Below are 8,829 nucleotides of genomic sequence, written 5' to 3'. Positions count from 1 at the left end.
ACTTGCATAGCAAAAATACGCAAATGTGCGCAGCTCCGGAGTTTGTAACTCGACACAACTATGTAGTATGGCGATTTTGAGTAACTAATTGCGTTGTGTTTTTGTGTACGGTATGAATTAGGCTTTAGAAACCCTCCTGGTCATATACTGTATACTGCTGTATGTGATGAGCTAGAGCTTATAACCTCTTCCAACAACTAGAGCTTATAACCTCTTCCAACAGATAGAGCTTATAACCTCTTCCAACAGATAGAGCTTATAACCTCTTCCAACAACTAGAGCTTATAACCTCTTCCAACAGATAGAGCTTATAACCTCTTCCAACAGATAGAGCTTATAATCTCTTCCAACAGATAGAGCTTATAACCTCTTTCAACAGCTATAGCTTATAACCTCTTATAATAGCTAATGCTAACAACCTTCCTCTCCTCTATATGACCCCACACTCGAGTCGTACAACTGGTGTACAACACATTTGGTACAACGGTTGTGATACAACAGAAGATTGAAGTGTTAGGAAAAAATATATATAAATTGTATCACAATCGTTGTGTCAAATGCGTTGGACATCAGTTGTGCGACCTAAAGGTCCGGGTTCAATCTGTATGGCTGAAGTCCGGCGTGGTTGAAATCTAAAAGGAAATGTTCCCGTGTTAGCAGAGACTCCATTCACGGGCACCGCTGCGTATCTCGGCCCAATGGGAGGTGACCTTTCAGTTAGGTCACACAACCTTCAGCTGTACAGATTACAGATGTAATAGAGTCCTCGGTGTGAACGGGGTCTATTCCTGACAGGCAGACAGACAGACAGACAGACAGACAGACAGACAGACAGACAGACAGACAGACAGACAGACAGACAGACAGACAGACAGACAGACCAGAGCCCTATGGCACCCTACTCCCTCCGTAGTGCACTACTTTAGACCAGAGCCCTATGGAACCCTATTCCCTCCGTAGTGCACTACTTTAGATCAGAGCCCTATGGGACCCTATTCCCTCCGTAGTGCACTACTTTAGACGCGAGAGCCGCTATGGCACCCTATTCCTCCGTAGTGCACTACTTTAACAGAGCCCTATGGCCCCTATTCCTCCGTAGTGACTACTTTAGACCAGAGCCCTATGGCACCCTAGTCCCTCCGTAGTGCACTACTTTAGACCAGAGCCCTATTGCACTATTCCTCGCGTAGTGCACTCTACTTTAGACAGAGCCCTATGGAACCCTATTCCCTCCGTAGTACACTACGTAGGGCTCTCCAACTCAACTCTGGAAGCCAGTTCCACTGCATTTCTTCATTGTTTCCCCTCTAATCAGGGAATGATTTAGTCCTGGGACACCAGGTGTGCAATTCGTTATCAGATAAAAACTATCAGGCTCCGGACCTCGTAGGGTCAGAGTTGAATGTCCCTGATATAGGAAGTAGGGGGGACTTTGGGATGCATTCTAATATACAATTAAGGATAATAAGCTTTAAATTAAGTGCTTCACCCAGCTCAATCTCTGAATGTCCCTCTCTTCTTCTCTCAATCTCTGAATGTCCCTCTCTTTTCTCTCAATTCTCTGAATGTCCCTCTCTGAATCTCTCTAGGTCTCGCTCTCGCTCTCGCTCTCGCCTCTCTCTCTCTCTCTCCTCCTCTCTCGTCTCTCTCTCTCTCTCTCTCTCTCTCTCTCTCTCTCTCTCTCTCCATGTCTCTCTCTCTCTTCTCTCTCAATGTCTCTCTCTCTTCAATTGCCCAAGAAACGATAGGCTTCACCACTGTGCAAACTGTGCATTAGGGTCATCTTTACAAACATAGAAAAGAAATTACAAAAACAACCAGAATATTATCAAAATAGTTATTTTCTGTTGTATTCTCGCTCTCTCTACTTTAGTTATACGTATCTCCTTCAGCTGTTAGTGGTGTTTTTGTACAGGTAAGAGTATAGTAGTAGACATACATGCATTTGTGTGTAAATATATTCAAATATACAAATGCATACATACATACATACATTCATACTGATAATACGTTATTTAATTACATTGCTATTAGCATCACTTGAGGCAGACTTGTGTTTTGTTTTAATAATAACTTAAGTTTGTTCAAAAAATTGACAACATCAATAAGGGAGACCAGCTCCAAACGGGTGAATCCAGGACCCTCCAACACATTGGCACCACACATCAGCATCATCATCATCATCAAAACGTTGTTGATGATGCGCTTGTCCAAGAGGACGACAATGAATTCAATCAATGACTGCCAGGAAGATCCATTATCTGTGTTACCCATCTTTGTATGAATTCTCTGTACGGTTCTGTTCTGTATGAATCAGTTCTACATCTAGGACTTCCTTCCTTAGACATAAAATAACAGGCTGGTCAAAAAGATGACAAGATAAGGCGCTTCCCAGACCGCTGTGGAGATGAACCAGCAGAACACACTTCCTCCTTTCCTCTCTGAGAATGATTCAACAAGCCAAGACAGACTTCCTCCTCTCTTCCTCTCTGAGAATGATTCAACAAGCCAGACAGACTTCCTCCTCTTCCTCTCTGAGAATGATTCAACAGCAGACAGACTTCCTCCTCTTCCTCTCTGAGAGACCAATGATTAAACAGCCAGCCAGACTTCCTCTTCCTCTCTGAGAGACAAATGCTTCAACAAGCAAACAGACTTCCTCCTCTCTCTCTCTGAGAATGATTCAAAAGCCAAAAACACTTCATTTGGCGTCTGTTCTGCCCTGTCCTCTTCCATGTCCATCACTCCCAGACCAGTCCGCTGTCAAAGCCAGCCAGCCTCTGACGATCAGAAGATAAACATTCACATCCAAGTTGGCCGCTCAAGTCTCGCCCCCCCGCTTTCATGTAGATTCCAGCGTGTCGAGCTGGAAACACGTTATGATTGGTTGGCGTGGTGAAAAACAGGTCATTGGTGGAGTGTGGTTGTCACATGGGCTACTGACCCAACGTTCTCTCAAAGTCCAGAACTGACCCATGAAGTTGAAGTTGGGCGAGATGTTGGACTCTTGCGTTTGACGAAGTCGTAGGCGTCGTTGAGCGACAGGTTGAGCTTGCTGCATACAGGTGTAGGCCACGGTGACCGTTACAGCGACTGATCCCTGCCAGCAGTGCACCAGGACACCCACACTTTTTGGAACGAGCTTCATCTGGAAGAGAGAAGGTAGAGATCAGTTTGAGGTGTTTTTTTAATGCCACACAAATGAGTTTTACTTACTTTATTGAACTTGTGTGAAGCCTTTGAGTGTTCAGAAAATATTTAAAGGGAACAGCTCCACCAACTCCACCTCTCTGGAGTTTCTAATGAGGAACAGCTACCACCAACTCCACTCTCTCTGGAGTTTATAATGGAGGGAACAGCTTCCACCAACTCCACCTCTCTGGAGTTTATATGAGGGAACAGCTACACCAACTCCACCTCTTTGGAGTTTATAATGAGGGAACAGCTACCACCAACTCCAACCTCTCAGGAGTTTATAATGAGAGAACAGCTACACCAACTCCACCTCTCAGGAGTTTTAATGAGGGGACACAGCTACACCACTACACCTCTTGGAGTTTTTATAATGAGGGGAACAGCTACACCAACTCCACCTCTCTGGAGTTTATAATGAGGGAACAGCTACACCAACTCCACCTCTCTGGAGTTTATAATGAGAGAACAGCTACACCAACGTTTTAGGTTATTGTCCTGCTGAAAAGTGAATTAATCTCCCAGTGTCAGGTTGAAAGCAGACTGAACCAGGTTTTCCTCTAGGATTTTGCCTGTGCCTTGCTCCATATCCTGAAAAACTCTCCAGTCCTTAACGATTACAAGCATACCCATAACATGATGCAGCCACCACTATGCTTTAAAATATGGAGAGTGTTACTCAGTAATTTGTTGTATTGGATTTGCCTCAAACATAACACTTTGTCCTCAGGACAAAAGGTTAATTGCTTTGCCACATTTTTTTGCAGTATTACTTTTGTGCCTTGTTGCAAACAGAATGCATGTTTTGGAATATTTGTATTCTGTACAGGCTTCCTTCTTTTCACTCTGTCATTTAGGCTAATATTGTGGAGTAACTACAATGTTGTTGATCCATCCTCATTTTTCTCCTGTCACAGCCATTAAACTCTGGAACTGTTTTAAAGTCACCCTTGGTCTCATGGTGAAATCCCTGAGCGGTTTCCTTCCTCTCCTGCAACTGAGTTTGGAAGGACTCCTGTATCTTTGTAGTGACTGGTTGTATTGATACACCATCCAAAGTGTAATTAATTATTGCACCATGCTCAAAGGGATATTCAATGTCTGTTCTGTTTACCTATCCACCAATACAGTGCCTTGCAAAAGTATTCATCCCCCTTGGTTGCATTACACCCTGTAATTTATATGGATTTTTATTTGGATTTCATGTAATAGACATACACACAATAGTCAAAATTGGTGAAGTGAAATGAAAAAAATAACTTGTTTCAAAGATTTTTTTAAAATGGAAAAGTGGTGTGTGCATATGTATTCACCCCCTCTGCAATGAAGCCCCTAAATAAGATCTGGTGCAACCAATTACCTTCAGAAGTCACATAATTAGTGAAATAAAGTCCACCTGGGTGCAATCTAAGTGTCATATGATCTGAGTATATATACACACATGTTCTGAAAGGCCCCAGATTCTGCAACACCACCAAGCAAGCGGCACTATCAAGATCAAGGAGCTCGCCAAACAGGCCAGGGACAAAGTTGTGGAGAAGTACAGATCAGGGTTGGGTTCTAAAAAAATATCCTAAACGTTTAACATCCCACGGAGCACCATTAAATCCATTAATAAAAAATGGAAAGAATATGGCACCACAACAAACCTGGCAAGAGAGGGCCGCCCACCAAAACTCACGGACCAGGCAAGGAGGGCATTAATCAGAGAGACAACAAAGAGACCAAAGATAACCCTGAAGGAGCTGTAAAGCTCCACAGCGGCGATTGGAGTATCTGTCCATAGGACCACTTTAAGCCGTACACTCCACAGAGCTGGGTTTACGGAAGAGTGGCCAGAAAAAAGCCATTGCTTAAAGAAAAAAATAGGCAAACACATTTGGTGTCCGCCAAAATGCAGGTGGGAGACTCCCCAAACAGATAGAAGAAGGTACTCTGGTCAGATGAGACTAAAATGTAGCTTTTTGGCCATCAAGAAAAATGCTATGTCTGGCGCAAACCCAACATCTCTCATCGTCAGGGACTGGGAAACTGGTCAGAAATGAAGGAATGATGGATGGTGCTAAATACAGGGAAATTCTTGAAGGAAACCTGTTTCCGTTTTCCAGAGATTAGAGACTGGGACGGAGGTTCACCTTCCAGCAGGACAATGACCCTAAGCATACTGCTAAAGCAACACTTGAGTGGTTTAAGGGGAAACATTTAAATGTCTTGGAATGGCCTAGTCAAAGTCCAGACCTCAATCCAATTGAGAATCTGTGGTATGACTTAAAGATAGCTGGAGCAGTTTTGCCTTGAAAAATTGGCAAAAATCCCAGTGGCTAGATGTGCCAAGCTTATAGATACATACCCCAAGAGACTTGCAGCTGTAATTGCTGCGAAAGGTGGCTCGGCAAAGTATTGACTTTTGGGGGGTGAATAGTTAGTTAGTGAATAATAGTTTTTTTTGTCTTAGTTCTTGTTTGTTTCACAATAAAAAGTATTTTGCATCTTCAAAGTGGTAGGCATGTTGCATAAATCAACTGATACAAACCCCCCAAAAATCTATTTTAATTCCAGGTTGTAAGGCATCAAAATAGGAAAAATGCCAAGGGGGTGAATACTTTCGCAAGCCACTGTAGGTGCCCTTCTTGGCAAGGAATTGGAAGACCTCCCTGGCCTTTGTGGTTGAATAGGTGTTTGAAATTCACTTCTCAACTGAAGGACCTTACAGATAATTGTATGTGTGGGGTAGAGAGATGAGGTAGTCATTAAAAACTCATGTTAAACACTGGAGGTTTTACTAGCCACAAAGGGGTTGAATACTTATTGACTCAAGACAGCTTTTCATGTTTTATTTATTTGTAAAGATTTCGAAAAACAATTATTCCACTTTGTCATTATGAGGTGTGTAGGCCAGTGACACAAAATCTCTATTTGATCTATTTTAAATTTAGGCTGTAACACAACAGCATGTGGAAAAAGTCAAAGGGTGTGAATATTTTCTGAAGGAAATAAATGACCCACGTTCAGAACTAAATGACCCACGTTCAGAACTAAATGACCCACGTTCAGAACTAAATGACCTATATCCAGAAATAAATGACCTATATTCAGAACTAAATGACCTATATTCAGAACTAAATGACCTATATCCAGAACTAAATGACCTATATTCAGAACTACAGTTGAAGTCGGAAGTTTACATACACTTAGGTTGTAGTCATTAAAACTCGTTTTCCAACCACTCCACAAATTTCTTGTTAACAAACTATAGTATTGGAAGGTCGTTTAGGACATCTACTTTGTGCATGACACAAGTAATTTTTTCAAAAATTGTTTACAGACAGATTATTTCACTTATAATTCACTGTATCACAATTCCAGTGGGTCAGAAGTTTACATACACTAAGTTGACTGTGCCTTTAAACAGCTTGCAACATTCCAGAATATGATGTCATGGCTTTAGAAGCTTCTAATTGACATAATTTGAGTCAATTGGAGGTGTACCTGTGGATGTATTTCAAGGCCTACCTTCAAACTCAGTGCCTCTTTGCTTGACATCATGGGAAAATCTAAAGAAATCAGCCAAGACCTCAGAAAAAAACTTGTAGAAATCCACAAGTCTGGTTCATCCTTGGGAGCAATTTTCAAATGCCTGAAGGTACCACATTCATCTGTACAAACAATAGTACACAAGTATAAACACCATGGGACCACGCAGCTTTCAAACCGCTCAGGAAGGAGACTAGAAGGAGACTAGAAGATGAACGTACTTACTTCCTAGAGATGAACGTACTTTGGTGCAAAAAGTGCAAATCAATCCCAGAACAACAGCAAAGGACCTTGTGAAGATGCTGGAGGAAACAGGTACAAAAGTATCTATATCCACAGTAAAACAAGTCCTACAACAACATAACCTGAAAGGCCACTCAGCAAGGAATAAGCTACTGCTCCAAAACCGCCATTAAAAAAGCCAGACTACGGTTTGCAACTGCACATGTGGACAAAGATCGTACTTTTTGTAGAAATGTCCTCTGGTCTGATGAGACAAAAATAGAACTGTTTGCCCATAATGACCATCGTTATGTTTGGATGAAAAAGGGGGGCTTGCAAGCCGAAGAACACCATCCCAACCGTGAAGCACGGGGGTGGCAGCATCATGTTGTGGGGATGCTTTGCTGCAGGAGGGACTGGTGCACTTCACAAAATAGATGGCTTCATGATGGAGGAAAATTATGTGGATATATTGAAGCAACATCTCAAGACACCAGGCCCATATTAAAAATGTATATACAAATTTTGACCAGGGCCCATTTTAAAAAGTAGTGCACTATACAGGGTACAAGGTGTCATTTGGGACATAGTCATTGATAGAGATGATCTATTATTCACAACCTAGATGATGTTCCTAGGTTTTATCTGGTGCAACACTCTGCACTATCAAGCCATTAGTGCTTCAAAGGATACCGCAAAGTAAGTCAGTCCCACCTGGTTTGTTAGTTAGTTAATGCTGTTAGTAGTGTTGGGCGAGTAGTATTCTGTTAGTTAGTTTGGGCCTGTTAGTTAGTTTGCCGTGTAGTTAGTTGTAGCCTATTGCGGGGTGTGTAGTGTCAGTTTGGGCCTGTTAGGTGTCAGGTTTGTTAGTGTTGGTCTGTTTATTCGTGTTAGTTAGTCAATGCCAATGTACGTTAGTTTGGGCCTGTTACGTTAGTTAATGGCCGTAGTTAGTTTGGGCTGTTAGTTAATGCCGTTATTTAGTTTGGGCCTGTTAGTTTAGTTTAATGCCTTGTTAGTTAGTTAATGCGCTGTGTTAGTTAGTTTGTGGCCTGTAGTTTAGGTAGAACGTTAATGCCTGTAGTGTAGGTTTGGGCTGTTAGTTTAATTAATGCCTGTTAGTGTAGTTTGCGGGCCTGGTTAGTTACGTTTGGGCTTTAGCTTAGTTTGGGCCTGTAGGTAGTTGTATGGGCAATGCTTTGAGTTAGTGTTGGGGCCGTGTTAGTAGTTTAATTCCTGTTAGTTGGTTTGGGCGCTGTTAGTTAGTCTATGTTAATGCACTGTTAGTTTAGTTTGCGGTCTGTTAGTCTAGTTTGGGCGCTGTGTATGTATAGGTTAGCTTAGTTGTTCAGCTTGAGTTAATTTGGGCCTGTGTAGTTAGTTCCACACTGCAGTGTTAGTTAGTTGCGCCTGTTTAGTTAGTTAGTGTAGTTATTAGATGCCTGTTAGTTAGTTTGGGCTGTTAGTTAGTTTAGTCTAGGTGAATGCAGTAGTTAGTTAGTTGGGTTGTGTTAGTTAGTCTGGGCCTGTTAGTTAGGTTAGTCAATGCCTGTAGTTAGTTTGGCCTTGTTAGTTAGTTATGCCTGTTAGTTAGTTTTGGGGCTGTAGTTAGTTCTGAATGCTGTTAATTAGTTTGCGCCTGTTAGTTAGCTGTAATGCTGTTAGGTTAGTTTGGGCTTGCTGTGTTATTAACTTAATGGGCCGTGTTAGTTAGTTCTGGGCCTGTTAAGTCTAGGTTAATGCCTGTTAGTTAGTTTGGGCCTCGTGTAGTCTAGTCTAATGTGCCTGGTTAGTCTAGCTGTTGGGCGCTGTTAGTTAGTTTAATGGGAGGGAGGGAGGGATTGCAGGAGAGGGGAGAGGAGGGCAGAGGGAGGGAGGAGG

At 42.3% G+C, this 8,829-nt stretch overlaps 1 pseudogene; it reads right to left on the bottom strand.

Moving 5' to 3' along the window:
- Positions 1 to 2,762: 2,762 nt before the first annotated feature.
- Positions 2,763 to 8,829, bottom strand: part of LOC111975328 (dual specificity protein phosphatase 7-like) — a 19,416-nt pseudogene continuing 13,349 nt past the window's right edge.

Source organism: Salvelinus sp. IW2-2015, linkage group LG16 (genome assembly GCF_002910315.2).
Source record: "Salvelinus sp. IW2-2015 linkage group LG16, ASM291031v2, whole genome shotgun sequence".
Taxonomy (NCBI): domain Eukaryota; kingdom Metazoa; phylum Chordata; class Actinopteri; order Salmoniformes; family Salmonidae; genus Salvelinus; species Salvelinus sp. IW2-2015.
This window is presented reverse-complemented; position numbering and strand designations above follow the sequence as displayed.